This window comes from Giraffa tippelskirchi, chromosome 4, assembly GCF_054371585.1.
Source record: "Giraffa tippelskirchi isolate mGirTip1 chromosome 4, T2T-mGirTip1v1.2.pri, whole genome shotgun sequence".
NCBI lineage: Eukaryota > Metazoa > Chordata > Mammalia > Artiodactyla > Giraffidae > Giraffa > Giraffa tippelskirchi.
In genome coordinates, this window is record NC_137278.1 from 155,928,398 (window position 1) to 155,947,689 (window position 19,292).

Consider the following 19,292-nt stretch of genomic DNA (forward strand, 5'->3'; position numbering starts at 1 on the left):
ATCTGATGATTGCTCCCCATCTAGAATCAAGTGTTTAGGTTGAACCCACAGACTACAAAGCATTTAAGGGCCCGATTGCCTATAAAATATGACAAAGGATAAAGTCTGCCACAGATGTTGGTAAATAAGACAGAGCAAAAGTGAAGCATTTGCTGTCCCAGTCAATAGAGTAGTGGATACGAGGGTGAACAGCAGTCAGGGCGTGCTCCATGCAGTTGGTGATCGGGCTCAGATTCTCCTTTCCTTTAGCAATGAGGCCATGAAAATACTGGCAATCTGTTATAGAGGGGGAAAAAAGTTAGAACTGTGGTAACACATTAACTTGAAAAGAAGCAGGAGAAAATACAAGGTACAAGCAATGTTGGAGGAGTGGGGGAGTACAGGACAGGAAGAGAGTGGTCTTGTTTTCCAGGTCTGAGGCTAGGGGGTAGCTGCTGGAGTGCTGTGCAGGGCTCAGGGCACAGGCTCTGCAGCTGTGCTGTCCAGCACTGCAGCCAGAGCCACATGTGGCAACTGAGCATAAGAAATGTGGTCAATCTGATTGAGATGCACAATAAATGTAAAAATTCACATTGGGTTGCGAAGACTTAGTACAAAGAAAGAATGTAAAATATCTCAGTCATAATTTTTTATATTGATTTGTTGAAATGACAGTATTCTGGTTAGAGTCTGTTCTGAATTAAATTCACCTGTCTGTTGTTTTTCTTTAATGTGGCTATTAGAAAAATTAAAATTGCATATGTGGCTTGCAGTTGTGGCTAGCATTGTATTTCTATTGGGCTAAAGTTGTCTAGAACGACATTATATGTGTGTGTGTGTGTATATATATGTGTGTGTGTGTGTGTAACAGACACATATATATGTTGTTTGTGTGCATGCTTAGTCGCTCAGTCGCGTCCAAACATTACAGGATTCAAGTCATCACTCTGCCACTGACTTGCAGAGTAATCTTGGGAAATGACTCCATATTTCAGGCTTCAGTTTCCTTATCTGTAAATGAGGGATAACACCAACACCTTCCTTCTAGGGTTATGAGAACTGACAGAGTTAATTCTTCCATAGCACCTGCCACAGAGCTCTCATATGATGAGCTGGTGTTGGGGCTCAGGGGAAACCTGACAGCCTGAGTGGAGCAGGAGGGACAGCAGCAAGCGAGTCGGGCCTCCTGCTGTACACAGCAAGGACCTGAGAAGCCAATAACTCTGCCATCCCCACTCTGGGGGAATAGAGGAAGGACTTACAGTCTTCACAGTACTTCTGTCCGTAGCTCTCTTTCACCTCTGGGGACACTTGACTCCAGATCCCCTCGAGTATATCCTGCATATTGTCAGGGAAAATGGGTGTTTTGTACTTCCCAGGTACTATGAGAACAACACGAATGCCAAAATGACTGAGCTCCCTTCTGAAACACAAGGTGAGAGAGTGTTAACCAAAGAAACGATACCGGTGTCTGACCTAATCAATCCCACCCCTTCTTAAGCAAAGAATGCCCAAGGCGAAACGTTTCAAGAAAGGCATTTGGGTCAGGGAAGAATATGAAAGAGTAGACTCAAGCATCTTGGGAAGATGTTCAAGTAAAATGAGAAGGGCCAACACCCATAGATTGCTTTCTGAAAAGCTTCAGATCTGGGCTTTGATGCTGCCTCTTGCTGCCCATCTCACACCACTCTCTTACAGACCCTCTCCCCTCTGTGACAGCTCCCTGAACCCCTGAGCATCTTGCTCCTTACCTACTGCTCAGGTAAGAACTCAGTGTCTTTGTGAAGCCTTCCTTGGCCTCTGCCCCAGGAAAAGGTAAGTCACCCCCTTGTCGGTGCCTCTATGCACCAGCACATACTCATGTTCATATTTGCTGTACGCCCACTCCAGAGGTTTTCACCCACAGAACTGAGTTCAGATCCTGGCTCAACTTCACACTTGACCGTAGAGAATCATCATGTCTTATGCATGAGTTTTCTGTGAGGAGTGAATAGAATGCTTGGCCCAGAGCTTTACCTTTAACCCACCAAGGTTCAGTTTTTCCTTATGAGAACCGTCAGCCAGGTTTAGTGACTTAAGGTACTTAATAAGGCAAATAATTTTTTAGTGACAGACTCTTATCATTCACATGTGAAGTGTACATTACATATGTAATATTCATTTATATTTTATACATATATATGTCTTACAGAAATACATAAAATTTGTTTGAAATACATAGAAATCTTACAGGAGTGGCAATTAAGACCAGATAAATCCTAATACATTTTTCACATTCCCTAATGTACTACTTTATATTGTGAAAAGATTTGGACATTCCATTTCCAAAGTTTCTCATTTTAGTTGCCATCTATGTATCAGGAACCCAGGCTCACCATTCTCAAATACACTCCTAGCCACAGTCAAGTCTTCCTCAGAGGTTTGGTCTTACCTCAGACTGTTGGAAAAATCTTCTACTCTGTACTTAGAAATGCAGTAGCCACCGCCAAACAGGGATACTCTTCCAGCTGGACTAGAAACATTGACTACTCATCCCCTGGTCTTTCTGATCAGGGGAAGAAAGCTCAGTGTCACCTCCATGAAACCAATAAAGTTCACATTCAAGATCTTGGAGAAGACATCTTTGGTCAACCATTCATTCAGGGCAGCAAGCAGCAGGATGCCAGCATTGATCACCAAACCCCAGAGGCCTGGGGTAGAGACAAAAAGTATTAGTTAGAGACAGAAAACCCATTTATGAATCATTTCAGTGTTCAAACCACATTCTCTTGAGGAAGATAAACAATAAATCCAATAGACTGGCAAATTATAAAGTATGTTTCATGTGTGCATGGTAAGTCACTTCAGTCGTGTCCAACTCTGTGTGGCCCTATGGACTGTAGCCCACCGGCTCCTCTATCCAGGGGATTCTCCAGGCAAGATTACTGGAGTGTGTTGCCATGCCCTCCTCCAGGGGATCTTCCCGACCCAGGGATCGAACTGCATTTGGTCTCCTGCATTGCAGCCAGATTCTTTACCACTAGCACCACCTGGGAAGTCTGAGCAAGTATGTTAGTAGTGTTAGTTGCTCAGTCGAGTCCAACTCTTTGCAATCCTATGACCTGAGCCCACCAGCTCCTCTGTCCCTGGGATTCTCCAGGCAAGAATACTGGAGTGGATTGCCATTCCCTTCTCCAGGGGATCTTCCTGACCCAGGAATTGAACCTGGGTCTCCTGCATTGCAGGCAGACTATTTACTGTTTGAGCTACAGGGAAGACCTAAAGTATGTTAGACGGTGGTAAATAGTACTGGATTTTAAAAGCTAGTGAGCGGGACTGGGTGGGCTGGCGAGGACTGTTTGTCACCATACTGAGTAAGGTGGTTGGGACAAGGTTCCTAGTAAAATAGAGAACTGAGCAAGTTCTATTTTACAGAAGAAAAATGGGTCAAGGATCATCTGGAGGTTAGATAGGTTTAAGTGAAAAAACAGCTGCAATAAATACTGCCAGGCAGGAGGATGCCTGGCCTGATGGAGGAACAGCAAGAAGACCAACATGTCTGGGGCAGAAAGCAATAGTTAGGGAACAGCAGAGAGTCAGGCAGGGAAGTAATGGGATGCCAGATAATACAATGCTTTGCAGGTCATTTTAAAGAGTTTAGCTTTTACTTCAGGTGACAAAGGAAGCCATTGTAGGATTTTTTTTTTCTTTTTTCGCTCTAGATCTTCATTGCTGTGAGCAGGTTTTCGCTTGTTGGGGCAAGCAGGAAGTGAGGGTGACTCTTCTTTGCAGTGTACAGGCTTATTGTTGTGATAGCTTCTCTTGTTTTGGAGCACAGGCTTTAGGCATAGGGGCTGTAGTAGTTACAGCTCACAGACTCAGTAGTTGTGGCACACGGGCTTAGTTACTCTGCAGCATGTGGAACCTTCCCAGACCAGGGATTGAACCCATGTCCCCTGCATTGACAGGAGGATTCTTAACCACTGGGCAACCAAGGAAGTCCCACTGTAAGGTTTTGAGTAGAGCTGTGACATAGTTGAATTTATTTTTTAAAAGGTACTCTGTGTCTGCGCTGTTGAACTGACAAGAGTTGATGCAGAAGCACCTGGAAGGATGTTATTGCAGTGATCCAGGCATGAAATGATGATGCCTAGAGTTGGATTGCTAAAACAGCAGTATCAAAAAAACAAACAAACAAAATCTCTGAACAAATTTTAAAGACACAATATAAATCTCTGACTTTTTGAATATGGTGAGGGAGAGAAGTGACACCAAGAATGATTTTCCTGAAATGGACAACAGAATGAAGTTACGATTAATGAAATGGGAAAGGTTGGGAGATGGGCAATAATCAGGTGTTTGGCACACTAAGGTTAAATTTGAGGTGTTTCTCAAGATATCCAATTGGAAGCTATTAGAAATTTGAGTCTGGAACTCAGGATAGAGATATGGCTTGGAAATATAAATGTAAATATCCTCAGTTCAGTTCAGTCGCTCAGTCATGTCAGACTCTTTGCACCCAGGGACTGCAGCACACCAACCTCCCCTGTCCATCACCAATTTCCGGACCTGGCTCAAACTCATTTCCATTGAGTCAGTGATGCCATCCAACCATCTCATTCTCTGTTCTCCCCTTCTCTTCCTGCCTTCAATCTTTCCCAGCATCAGGGTCTTGTCAAATGAGTCAGTTCTTCACATCAGGTGGCCAAAGTATTGGAGTTTCAGCTTCAGCATCAGTCCTTCCAATGAATATTCAGGATTGATTTCCTTTAGAATGGACTGGTTGGATCTCCTTGCTGTCCACAGCACTTTCAAGAGTCTTCTCCAACACCACAGTTCAAAAGCATCAATTCTTTGGTGCTCAGGTTTCTTTATAGTCCAACTCTCACATCCATACATGACTGCTGGAAAAACCATAGCTTTGACTAGATGGACCTTTGTTGGCAAAGTAATGTCTCTGCTTTTTAATATGCCATCTAGGTTGATCATAGCTTTTCTTACCCTAGATGTCCAAAAATTAAGCCCTGAGCACATTCTACATTAAGGATCTGGGGGAAATGGAGAAACCAGCAAAGGAAACTGAGAGAAAATACTGAGACAAGAGGAAATAAGTTGTTAAGAGAATGGTGCTCTGCCTCCCAGAATATTGGAAATAAAAGCAAAAATAAACAAATGGGACCTAATTAAAATTAAAAGCTTTTGCACAACAAAGGAAACTATAAGCAAGGTGAAAAGACAGCCTTCAGAATGGGAGAAAATAATAGCAAATGAAGCAACAGACAAACAATTAATCTCAAAAATATACAAGCAACTTCTGCAGCTCAATTCCAGAAAAATAAACGACCCAATCAAAAAATGGGCCAAAGAACTAAACAGACATTTCTCCAAAGAAGACATACAGATGGCTAACAAACACATGAAAAGATGCTCAACATCACTCATTATTAGAGAAATGCAAATCAAAACCACAATGAGGTATCATTTCACACCAGTCAGAATGGCTGCTATCCAAAAGTCTACAAGCAATAAATGCTGGAGAGGGTGTGGAGAAAAGGGAACCCTCTTACACTGTTGGTGGGAATGCAAACTAGTACAGCCACTATGGAGAACAGTGTGGAGATTCCTTAAAAAACTGGGAATAGAACTGCCATATGACCCAGCAATCCCACTGCTGGGCATATACACCGAGGAAACCAGAATTGAAAGAGATGCGTGTACCCCAATGTTCATCGTGGCACTGTTTACAATAGCCAGGACGTGGAAGCAACCTCGATGTCCATCAGCAGACGAATGGATAAGGAAGCTGTGGTACATATACACAATGGAATATTACTCAGCCATTAAAAAAAATACATTTGAATCGGTTCTACTGAGATGGATGAAACTGGAGCCCATTATACAGAGTGAAGTAAGCCAGAAAGAAAAACACCAATACAGTATACTAATGCATATATATGGAATTTGAAAGATGGTAACGATAACCCTATATGCGAGACAGAATAAGAGACACAGATGCATAGAACAATTTTATGGACTCTGAGGGAGAAGGTGAGGGTGGGACATTCTGGGAGAATAGCATTGAAACATGTATTTTATCGTATGTGAAACAGAACACCATTCCATGTTCGATGCATGAGACAAGGTCTCAGGGCCGGAGCAATGGGATGACCCAGAGGGATGGGATGGGGAGGGAGGTGGGTGGGGGGTCCAGGAAGGGGAACACATGTAAACCCATGGCTGATTCATGTCAATATATGGCAAAAACTATTACAATATTGTAAAGTAATTAGCCCCCAACTAAAATAAATAAATTTATAAAAATAAAAAAAAAAAAGAGAGAATGGTGCTCTGGAAACCAAGGATAGAGGGTGTATCAAGAAGGAGAGAGATAGAGAAAGTGGTCAAATGTTGCTATGACAAGTAGAGTAAGGACTGAGAATTATCCCTTGGGTGTAGAAGGTGGAGGTCATTGGATACCATGATAAAAGCAGTTTGGGAAGAGTGGTGGCTGTGGGTGCATGATTGGAAACATTTCAGTAGAAAATAGGAAGAGGGATTGAAGGCCATGAGCATAGACAAATCCACAGAGGAATTTGATGGTAACAAGAAAAAGATTTGGTGGTGGTGACTGGAGGTAGCAGTAAGAGGATGGCAAGATGGGAGAAATAGGTGATGGAGAGCAAAACATTAATGGTTCAACAGACAAGATAGAGGGTAGAACCACTGGAAGGGTGTGCTGAATAGGCTGAAAGGAATATGCTCTATTGCACAACTGAGTGGACTGGATTTACACAAAAGGAAGGTAGGGCAGGCTGTGCTGGTACAGATGATGGTAGGTGGGTAGAGGAGATAGGAAGAGTCTGGGGAAATTCTCTCCCAATTGCTTCAGTTTTTCTCAGTTAAGTAGGTCATCAGCCCAGAGCAAGGGTAGGAGGTAATAAGTTGGAGGTATGAAGAGAGGAAAAGTTTGAAATGATTGTTTGGAAATTAGGAGAATGAATGGAGTATAACCATATACAATAGCAACAGCATAAAAGCTCACTAGAGGATTGTGATCATGAATTTTTCCACAAGGGCAGGCATGGGGCAGTGAGAGATGGTATTACTCAAGCTTGTAGTTTTACCAAGTACTACTAAGAGAGAAAAGGGGATGAGAGAGTGTCAGGCATATGCAGTGGGGTGATCACAGTAACAGATCATGGAATGAAGACAGGGAAAATCCAGGGATGAGGATTTGTGAAAAACACTTGGATCAATGGATTGGAGGTCCTGGTGGGCCTGAAAATTTGGGATCTGGGGGAGAGATGCAGTGAGCTGGAAAGAGTAGAGGTGGTTGTTATAAGAATGGGACGCAACTAAGATGTCTCAGGCTTCCAGGAAAGTAATGAGCCCAGCAGGCCTCAGCCCCATTGCCCCTTCTTTGCTTTGAAAACCTTGCAGAACTCATTAAACAACAGGACTAAAAATTACTTATTTTTATATCATTAAGCTTTGCATGCAATATCCTGAAGCAGTATGTTCTCATGACTCAGTTATTAACTCTCACACTCTCCCATACCTGAGATGATAGTACTATACTTGCCTTCCTTTTAAAAAACAATGGAAATATGAGTGACTAACAGAGAGTGAAATCAAAGATAATCTTAACTCCTTTCCAATTTATCTTGAACCCTGTACAACCTTGAAGTGAACTGGCTCAGTCGTGTCTGACTCTTTGCGACCCCATGGACTGTAGCCTACCAGGCTCCTCCGTCCATGGAATTTTCCAGGCAAGAACACTGGAGTGGATTGCCATTTCCTTCTCCAGGAGATTTTCCCAATCCAGGGATTGAACCCAGGGATTGAACCCAGGTCTCCCGCATTGCAGGCAGATGCTTTACCGTCTGAGCCACCAGGGAAGCCAAACTTAGTAACTCAAATATTAATTTTTAACCAATATTAATTTTAATATTTAATTAAAATATTAACTTTTAACCAATAAACTACTGTACTGTCCCTATGATTTTTGATACATTCTGGTGTTTTCTCACACACTGACCAAAAATTGCCAATGTTGGGCGATGTTCAGAGTAAATTGACTCAGGTGGCAGGGTCCTGGCAACAGGGCAGTAACTCAGAACAGATTGTACCTTACAAAAATAAACAAAGGGAAAGGTCTTAAATTTCATGTTCCTTCGTGTGTGTGTGTGTTAAGCCACTTCACCCCATGGACCATAGCCTGCCAGGCTCCTCTGTCCATGGGATTCTCCAGGCAAGAATGCTGGAGTGGGTTGCCATGCCCTCCTCCAGGGGATCTTCTCAACCCAGGGATCAAACCCACATCTCTTACATCTCCTGCATTGGCAAGTGGGTTCTTTACCATTATCACCACCTTGGAAACCCCTTCACATTTCTTTCATTGTCTCATAATTCCTGGTCTTCTCTCCACCACTCTCATAACCCAAAAAGACTGGAAGGAAGAGAATATACACTCTTATATTGTGAGAATGGTCTTTAAGTAATGATTCCCCAATATCAGTATCACTTTTTTTTTAAGTAATATTACTTTCTCTCCTTTATTCATTTTTTAGAACTTTGCAGAGGATGGGGTATGGGAATAGAAAAGAAGTGACATCTGCCACAATTTATTTCCTTGGCTCAAAATCCCAACAGAGGCCATTCTCCACTTCAGAGATCCCATTCTCAAAAGGCAGAGAGTACCTGCTGTATAGTACAGGGAGCTCAGAGCAGGGCTCTGTGATGACCCAGATGGTGGGATGGGGGAAGGGGGTGGGGGAGAGGTCCAAGAGAGAGGGGATATATGTATGCTTATAGCTGATTCATTTTGTTGTACAGCAGAAACCAACACAACATTGTAAAGCAAGTATATCCCATTTTTTTAAAGGGGAAGAGAGTGAGGGATCTGTGCTGGGGTGTTCACTGATTCTTATGTGCCAATGTCATCCAGTCTCATAGGAGACTGTATGTGTAAATAATATTTATGCAAATAGTTAAGACGTCAGTCATTCTCTCAAGAAATTTAAAATTGCTTGCAATAAAAGTTATATTGAAAAAAGGGACTACACTGATAAATAGTACAACCAAGATTAAATTCCAAAAAGTCAGAAAAGTATGCGTAACTAGATTTAGAGAGAAGGCTTTAGCCAGGGGTGGCCTTTAAAGGAGAGGCTCCAATTCAGAGACATGGAATGAAGAAAACGGTGATCACAGGAAGCCATGGGCATCAGCAGTTCCCAATGCATCAGATTTAGCTCCTTAAGGAGGAAGCTTATTTCTGGAACATTGAGAGTGTGAGGTTTTGAGGCTTCAACCTTTCATTAACATACGGAGACTTATCTCTGAAAGGGCCAAACCCCCTTTTCATTTTTTCTCTCATTACTATGGGAGAGGGAGAGAAAAGCGAAACTTCAAAGGAGACATGCATCCTGGGGCTTAAGGAATTTTGGGGTGTTTATGAAAATGCTTGAGGCAGTAAAAAGTCCTTATTCACTCCAAGATCTTGAAATAATGTGACCAAATAGAACGCTTTTTGAAATAAATGATTACAAAATACATGTCAACCTAATTAATGGTCCATTGTTCTGTAAACAATTTAAGAGTTCAATTTTCTCACATCAACAGAATTTCCAAGTGTTTGTGATGATAGCTACAGTCACAGCAAATCACCAATTAAAATGAATTATAGTTAGTTGTGATAGTTTTATTTCTAGCACTAGTTTGTTTTCAAATAAAGCTTTATTTTAAAATTTACTTTTTAACTAAGAGAAAATCTTTTCTCTACGTGGGTGTGGATGCATTTTCACGCCTTTGATCTGATGTGCAGTGCAGAGCCTCTACAGTGACCAGCTGGACATTCAGCCTGAAGCAAGGCAATATCTCACCCTCTTTTATTTGGCCTCAGTAGCTCTGTAGTTCAAACAAAAATTTAGTAAGTTTTTGTGTCATGAATTTAAACTAGAAAATCATGCTGCTCTCAGTAATTGTGAACAAGCATGTTGCCAAAGTGCCAAAAGAAGACATTTAAACAGCACCCCCGCCCCAACAACACGGTCCCAAAGCCTTTTACAAAAATAAGGATAAAGTGTCCTCCACCTGTGCCAATGACTAGAACACTTGCAGCTGAGAGGACCACACAGCATGGGCAGAGGGAATTAATTCTCGATTTGCTTTCAGCACTGGGAGCAGAAGGGCGATGCAAGGAAGAAACAGGCAAAACTTGAGAGACAGCAGCAGTTCCTTCAGGCTTCCCGGGTGGCGCTAGTGGTAAAGAATCCGCCCGCCAATGCAGCAGATGCAGGAGATGTGGGTTTGATCCCTGGAATGGGAGGATCCCCTGGAGAAAGAAATGGCCACCCACTGCAGCATTCTTGCCTGGAAAATCCCATGGACAGAGGAGCCTGGCAGGCTTCAGTCCATTGGGTCAGACACGACCTAGTGACTGAACAACAACAGCAGTTCCTTCATGTTGAGCGCAGCACGGGCAGTGGGACGGTCAACGTGCCTTTCCTCGGCTTCAGCCTCTCTCTCAGGGATTCCCTGTATTCAGAGTTGTTGCCCAGGATGCACATGGGTCAAGGCCAGGTGAATGCAAGAAAGGGAGAAAGAACCAACACCTACAGCTATTAGTCTGCAGAATGCTCACTTGCTGAAGGACATACCACTTCCAGATCCCAATGGTCAGCCCTGGACTTTCTTCTAGAAAATTGAGAAATCTGGCTGCTCCCTTGCCAAAGGTCAGGCACCTACTTAGCCTCACAGGAAGCCCTCTCTGCTGCTTGCCTGGGCTGTCTGAGAAACTCACGCCAGGACTGATGAGAGGGGACAGTACACACAGATTTTGCTTGGGTCTTGGTGACAGGAGTTTGGGTATACCTTGATCTCAATTATTTTCTCAAGATCAACTCTTCATAAATTCACTGTCGGCACTGACCGAACAATCAAGACATTTCCAGAACCCTCCCTGGATACAGTAGGTTTTTCTGACTCTAACCATTTGCTAAGTTTGAGAAAGACAGTTTTACACTATTCTAAAGAAAAGACATGTAAAATTATATACAAGCAGCATAATGGCAGCCTGCTCATGGCAGAGTTAACATTTTCACTCTGGATTTTCAGAGGATACCACACATGCAAATTACAGTTTCTGCACCAGAGTCACCTCTTTCTTTCCCCTCATTGCCTTTAGAGCCTTCATTCTATAGCCTTCTAGCCTTCCCTACCTATACATACTCTTACCTATTAAACCTGTTTTCTCACTGTTTTACCTTCCACTCTGATACACACATATTTCATACAACCTGACTTTTTTAGGCCAGTCCCAAATATGTTCACTTACTCCATGAATGCTAATGTATTTTTGAGTCTTCATGTAATAAAACATGTCCCAAATATATCCCCACCCTGATTCCCAAGACTTTTCATTTGGCATGATTTTTGCTAATTCTAAAACACTGAAGACAAAGCAGCCTATCCAGTGGACAGACTTCCCCTGGCCATACCTCTGTCCCCTACACTTTCCTTCACCCACTCGGTGGCCGCAGCAACACTCTCTGTCTTGGTGACGTCCAGGATCACCGTCTGCAGCCTGTCTGATGTCTGGTTCCTCAGCTGCTTGGCCCCCTGCTCTGTCAGACATGCAGCCAGGACCTTCAACCTCACAGGTCCAACTGCCTGGCCAGGAGGTTCCCAAAGCCCGAGTCACAGCCCGTGATGAAGATGAACTTGTTCTGAAGGTGTCTCACCACTTGCCTCTCCCAATACCAGCGCAGGAGGTAGTACAGGCCCACGAGGACCGCCAGGTACAGCCACATGGCAGAAACCTGTCCTTCCCTTTAAGACAAAAGAAAATTCTTCCAGACTCAAACAGGTTAGGGTTATGTTTGCCTGCTTTTTATTATTTTCTAGTTTACCCTTAATCTACTCAATTTAGTTAATGACTCCTATAAAGATTAACTTTCGATATAATAATTCTGAAGGTTGGTTATTTAAGAGGCTTTTGAGGAATGTATTTGAAAATAGGAATGCAGGATGATTCTATCAGGTTTAGGAATTAATATGAAACTCCTATTCTGGTCATGCTGTTTTAAACAAGGAGTATTTGACAAAAATTTAGATGTATTGATATTAGGTAAAGAAAGGAGATAATGAGTCAGTTGGCAACTTCAAGCATTCAGAAATAGATACATCTTGATTCTTCAAAACAGAATTTGTCAAAATTAAAACTGTTGCTATTAAGATTTGCAGACTGCAAATTGATTTTTCCTTCTCTGTTCTCTCCTCTTTTAAACAAACAAAAAAAATACATTTAAGCAACTTTGTAGAATAAAGATCATAATTATAATTAATTTAATCTTAATGTTATCTGATATTTAGTGTTCAATTCAAAAATATTAATTTATTTTAACATCCTTATTATGTAAAGACAGTAAAAGAGAAAGATAAGTAAGTAAATATACATATTTAAGATCAAGAAGGGAAACTCAAGAAATACACAAAAACTATTGCAAAAACACTAAGAAGTGATAACTAGATGTTAGGAGGAGAGCACGATGAATAGGTAAAATGTAGACAATTTTTAGGACAGTGAAACTATTCTAGATGATACTGTAATGGTGGGCATGATTTCAGACAGTCAACAATGAGCAGTCCTGAAAAGAGTTCTTTGTTCCCTGCCTGGAAGTTGAACCAGGGTAGCCTGGATGAAAACTGGAAACCCTAGCCACTAGATCACCAGGGGCTAGAAGTCAGAAGCACATTTTTCCTGGCTCTTATCCCCATGGAAAGCAAGGATGTTTCAAGGAGGCAAAAGCCGTAAAAATCGGTACAAAGTTTATTTTTGGAGACACAGCGTTACTTGTGGGAGAGCATACAGAGAAACTGTTTAAGACAGAAACAAGGCAGAAATTACACACCCAAAGAAAAAGAGGGTGAGCATCCTATCTAATGAGGAGCCCAGTGGAGAAGTGACTTAAATCATTTATATAGGATGATCTTTCCTGGTCTTTGTTCATCTTTGGCCAATTATCTTGTTTTTTTTTCACACCTGATCGGTTCTAGGACCCTCTGCAACATTCGAGCACAGCTATTTGCTAAGATGGATCCCACCACAGAGGCCTGTGGGGGTATGTCCACACTAATTCTGGGTGGTACCCCCTCCCTTTTTGACCCCCAAGGAGCCTTCCTGCACATGTGCAGACAGCGAAGTTTTTCTTGACCTCAGGAGGGGTCATCTTATCTCTTTACTTCAGCAGAGCTCAGCTTCTACCACTAGCTTTGTTCTTGGAGTGTCAGGGTGAAAAAAAAAGCTTCAATTCTACTCCACTTGACAAACACTAGCTGTCCAGCCCACAGGCCCATCTATCTCCTACCACAGATACCTGTCATTATACATTTGTCAAAAATCACAGAAGGTATGACACAAAGAGTGAACCCAGTGTAAACTACAGACTACAGGTGATAAAGATGTGTCCATGTAGGTTCATCAATTGTAACAAATATACTATTCAGGTGTGGGACATTTCATAGTGAAAGAGGCTGTCACGCGTGGGGTAGAGTGTATATGGGAACTCAGTACTTTCTGTTCAATTCTGCTGTGAGTCTAAAACCTCTCTAAATATAAAGTCAAAAGAGAGAGAGAGAGAGAAAGATAAAAGCTATGAGATGTACCAAGATCAAAGAGGAAAGATAGACTTTATCTGGCTGGAGAAATGAAAGCTATGAGTAACTTCCAAAGGGCTGAGACTCTCTCAGAGTAACTTTAATTGATATTTCTCTTATAGAATTCATATTCTTGTACCCTACTGTCTTCTTGACATCTCTGTTATACAGAATCAGAGGTTCATAAACAATGTTAACCTATAAAATATAAAATACAACACTCATATAGAAATAATATATCAGATTTAACATCTTGAAAGAGAACTATTATTCAGCTTCCTGTCCCAAATTACTTTCTTCTTAAACCTTTCTTATTTTAATAAATATCATCTCTCCACCCAGTTACACAAACTGGAAACCTGAGAGTCATTCCTAACCCTTCTTGCTCCCTCAGGCTCCATGTGCAATCCAGATGTTGATTAGATGTACCTTTTTTTTAATTGGGTATAGTTGCTTTACAATGTTGTGTTAGTTTCTGCAGAACAGTGAAAAAGCTATACATATACATAAATCCTGGAATTCCCAGGTGGCGCAGTGGTAAAGAACCTGCCTGCCAATGCAGGAGACACAAGAGACGTGGGTTTGATCCTTGGGTGAGGAAGATCCCCTGGTAAAGGAAATGGCAACCCAGTTCAGTTCAGTCACTCCATCGTGTCCGACTCTTTGCAACCCCATGGACTGCAGCACACCAGTCTTCTCTGTCTATCACCAACTCCTGGAGCTTGCTCAACCCATTCCAGTATTATTGCCTGGGAAATCCCATGGACAGAGGAACCTGGTGGGCTACAGTCCATGGAGTCACATAGAGTCAGACACAGCTGAGTGACTGAGCATGCATGCATACATATATCCCCTCTTTTTTGGTTTTCCTTTCCATTTGGGCTTCCCTGGTGGCTCAGCTGGTAAAGCATCTGCCTGCAATGCGGGAGACCTGGGTTCTATCCCTGGGTCAGGAAGATCCCCTGGAGAAGGAAATGGCAACCCACTCCAGTATTCTTGCCTGAAAAATCCCATGGATGGAGGAGCCTGATAGGCTACAGTCAATAGGGTTGCAAAATGTCAGACACGACTAAGCAGCTTCTCTCTCCCATTTAGGTCATCATAGAGCATCAAGTAGAGTCCCCTCTACTGTGTCTTATTGATTCTGTTTCTAAAATAAACCTAGAATCTAACAACTTCTTTCCATTTCCACAGTCTGTCCAGAGACTCTACCACGCCTAGGCTGAACCTTACAATTGTCTCTTCAGTGGTCTCTGAATCCTGTTTGATTTTCTATAGTCCTTCTCCACCCAAGGGTTAGAGTAGTCTCACAAAGGTACAACTCAGATCATGTTGCCCCTGGCATGGCTTCCTTTTGTCCTTAGCACAAAGCCTCCTACCAAACGAATGATAAGGCCTTATGGGACAAGTCCCTTCTTCAGCTCACACCCTTCTCTCCATTGCTTACTCCTTCCAGAGTATCAGTTCAGTTCAGTCGCTCAGTCGTGTCCGACTCTTTGCGACCCCATGAATTGCAGCACGCCAGGCCTCTCTGTCCATCACCAACTCCCGGAGTCTACCCAAACCCATGTCCATCGAGTCGGTGATGCCATCCAACCATCTCATCCTCTGTCGTCCCCTTCTCCTCCCGCCCCCAATCCTACCCAGCATTAGAGTCTTTTCCAATGAGTCAACTCTTCGCATGAGGTGCCCAAAGTATTGGAGTTTCAGCTTCAACATCAGACCTTCCAATGAACATCCAGGATTGATCTCTTTTAGGATGGATTGATTGGATCTCCATGCAGTCCAAGGGACTCTCAAGAGTCTTCTCCAACAACACAGTTCAAAAGCATCAATTCTTCGGCGCTCAGCTTTCTTCACCGTCCAACTCTCACATCCATACATGACCACTGGAAAAACCATAGCCTTGACTAGACGGACTTTTGTTGACAAAGTAATGTCTCTGCTTTTAAATATGCTATCTAGGTTGGCCATAACCTTCCTTCCAAGGAGTAAGCATCTTTTAATTTCATGGCTGCAATCACCATCAGCAGTGATTTTGGAGCCCCAAAAAATAAAGTCTGACACTGTTTCCACTGTTTCCCCATCTATTTCCCATGAAGTGATGGGACCAGATGCCATGATCTTAGTTTTCTGAACGTTGAGCTTTAAGCCAACTTTTTCACTCTCCTCTTTCACCTTCATCAAGAGGCTCTTTAGTTCTTCTTCACTTTCTGCCATAAGGGTGGTGTCATCCGCCTATCTGAGGTTATTGATATTTCTCCTGGCAATCTTGATTCCAGCTTGTGTTTCTTCCAGCCCAGCGTTTCTCATGATGTACTCTGCATATAAGTTAAATAAGCAGGGTGACAATATACAGCCTTGACGGACTCCTTTTCCTATTTGGAACCAGTCTGTTGTTCCATGTCCAGTTCTAACTGTTGCTTCCTGACCTGCATACAGGTTTCTCAAGAGACAGGTCAGATGGTCTGGTATTCCCATCTCTTTCAGAATTTTCCACAGTTTATTGTGATCCACACAGTCAAAGGCTTTGGCATAGTCAATAAAGCAGAAATAGGTGTTTTTCTGGAACTCTCTTGCTTTTTCATGATCCAACAGATATTGGCAATTTGATCTCTGGTTCCTCTGCCTTTTCTAAAACCAGCTTGAACATCTGGAAGTTCACGGTTCACGTATTGCTGAAGCCTGGCTTGGAGAATTTTGAGTATTACTTTACTAGCATGTGAGATGAGTGCAATTGTGCGGTAGTTTAAGCATTGTTTGGCATTGCCTTTCTTTGGGATTGGAACGAAGACTGACCTCTTCCAGTCCTGTGGCCACTGCTGAGTTTTCCAGAGTATGGAAGATGCCAAATTCTTTGCTACCCTGTGACCTCTATACTGGACCCTGTTTTCCCCATTCTTCATCTGAATAAACTTCTAGTCATTTTCATTTCTTGAGTTTCAGTACATCTGGACTGTTCTGACCCAGCAATTCGAATTAGTCAGATCTTCCAGGATAACTTCTCATCATTTATTTGCCTTTCCAGCTGATGAAGAATGCTCCACAAGAGACAACATGCACCAATGGGATATCAAAACTGAGCACTGTGTTTTTACTGTAACAGCCAAAGATATTAGAGAACTGTGAACTTTGAGCAAATGAAGTATGTTAGATCCTCATTAGACCTAAATGAAGACTCACTACTGACTAAAGAACAATGGGGCTTGTTTTAACCAACTGCATATGGACTTCTACCCAAACCAGAACACACAGGCTTTCCTTACTGTGCATACTTACAATGAACTCCATTTTAGCACACGAAGATATCTAACTTCTCTCTTTTGTGAGGCTCCTTCTGAGTTTCTACACTGCTCTGTGTTCCACTACCCACATTTTGTTGGATTTTTCTAAGTGGTCTTTGTCCTTAATCTACATAGTAGTTATCAGAGTTTGTAATTATATGTCTATTTGTGTCTTTAGTTATTTAATGTATGTCTCCCTGTTGGGAGCCGTGATAGGCATTACTGACAAAATGGAGGCACGGCCCCAAACCCCTCTCCTCATCCCGCGGGCACGGTCCCAGGATGAAGGAGTTAGGTCTTGTGATTCTGACTTGTCCTTTCCTTCCTCCAGTTGAGTTGGCTGGAAAGAATGTTATGATCCATAAAGTTAACTATTGACATTTGTTCAAGGATCTTTACAAAGAATGCTCCAGGATGAACACATAGACTGCAGCTTGAGACCATGGGAAACATTGTTATCGGAAACCTTCCTGTAAGGGGAATGTTTATGGCAAAAGAAGTTTACTGAGTTTAGGGGTTAGGAATAATTAAGAATAGTTAGAAACTAAAAGTTTAAGATATGTTGTAGTGTTGGCATATTTTACTATAGCTTATAGAAACTAGGAATTTTAGAGATACTAATAGCTAAAAGCCTTTTTAGGAGATGATGAGCTTAAGTTACTAGGGGATAACAGGATTTAGAGAGATAAGAAATAAACTGAGGAATGTGATATACAGCCCAGAGACAAACTTGAGTTACAATGTCATCACAAGGACACTTAAGAGGGAACTCTGAAGGACAACAATGATTTATGGAGACAGTAAATATGGGTGAGGAGAAGACCTGACGAGCAAGGCAACTCAGGCCTCAGGGATCTTGATAAGCTGCCTCGGCGCTCACCTTAAAGATGATATCTATCTTTCTGATGCTTGCTGTAATAGACTGCTCCCTAATTTCTGTGACTTAGGCAGAAGGCCTTCCCTGATCCTTTCCTAACCAGGTCGATTTAAACTTTATTTAAATCGATAAAACTTTAATTGACATGCCCCCCGAACGGCAGCACTCTATAAGATTATCCATAAAAGAGAGTATTTTAATCTAAACTCCTCTTGTTAGCATCTTAGTTTGTTTGATAAATGTGCCTGTGCCTTTAGAGCTAATGTGCATGACTGCTCCTTAACAATAAACAGCATTGAGAGCCTGAACGCATAAAAATTCCCAATGGGCACAGAACCCTTCGAGGGGGAGAAAGCCTATCAGAAAAACGTAAGAAATATTATTCTGTAAAACTGTTATTCGATCTATATTTACTTGCTATGTTTTTGCTCCTAACATGTTGAACCTGTATAATAAAAGTATAATAGTTAGAGACTTATATAAATAAAGGTTTAGCACTAATATAAAAATAATAAGACAATTGTTAATCTAGCTGGTATGTTCTGTGCCTGACACAAAAATACTTTTAGAAAAGGTGTTCTGGCTGATCAACCCTTATCAATAAAGAGTCATAAGATGTTAGCAGGCCTCTAGGCCAGAAGATGATGTAAACAACATGAGACTTCTGTAATTAAGATATAAAAAAAGTATCCTGGTTTTGATAGGGGTCAAAAACTGCTGACCCGTTGAGCTGATTTGGCATGACTCTACATTTTACATTTTCCTCTATGTACAATTTAAGATATAAAAACTCCCTTTGAAAAATAAAGCTCAGACGCTGCTTCACACCTGCCTAGACTCACTGTGTCTTCTCTTCCCTTCGCCAATGCCGTCCATCCTGAGGGAACCCCTGGACCAGCTGGAGCAGGACTCCGGCATCTCCCCTGCAAGGCTCCACGAGGGCAAGAGCAGTATCTATCTTGTCTCCAGCTCAATCCCCAGAACCTGACTCACATAGAAGCCAAAACAACTTTTTCTTACTAAAAGAATTTTTTTGAATGAAAATAGTGAGCCTGATAAGCTTTCATTATATGTTTCCATTCTTTTTCTTACTATAAACTGTGTTGCTACTTGGCCATAAAAAAAGAATAAAATAATGCTATTTGCAGCAACATGAATAGACCTAGAGATTATCATACTAAGTGAAGTAAGCCAGAAAGAAAAAGACATCTATTTTATGATATTCCTTAAGTGTGGAATCTAAAAAAAACACAAATGAACTTATATACAAAACAGAAACAGACTCACAAACATAGAAAACAAACTTATGGTTGCCAAAGAAGAAATGGGAGTAGGGATAAATTAGAAGTTTGGGATTAACATAAATGCACTACTATATATAAAGGAGGTAACCAACAAAGACCTACCGTAGAGCACAGCAAACTGTACTTAATATTTTGTAACAACCTGTAAGGGAAAGGAATCTGAAAAAAATATATATACATGTGTAATTGAATCACTTTACTGTACAAACATTG

The 19,292-nt window shown here is 41.8% G+C and overlaps 1 pseudogene; it reads right to left on the bottom strand.

Annotated features, from left to right (window-relative positions):
* Positions 1 to 79: 79 nt before the first annotated feature.
* LOC145545675 (retinol dehydrogenase 16-like) lies at positions 80 to 18,658 on the bottom strand (annotated as a pseudogene).
* Between the last annotated feature and the right edge of the window lie 634 nt (positions 18,659 to 19,292).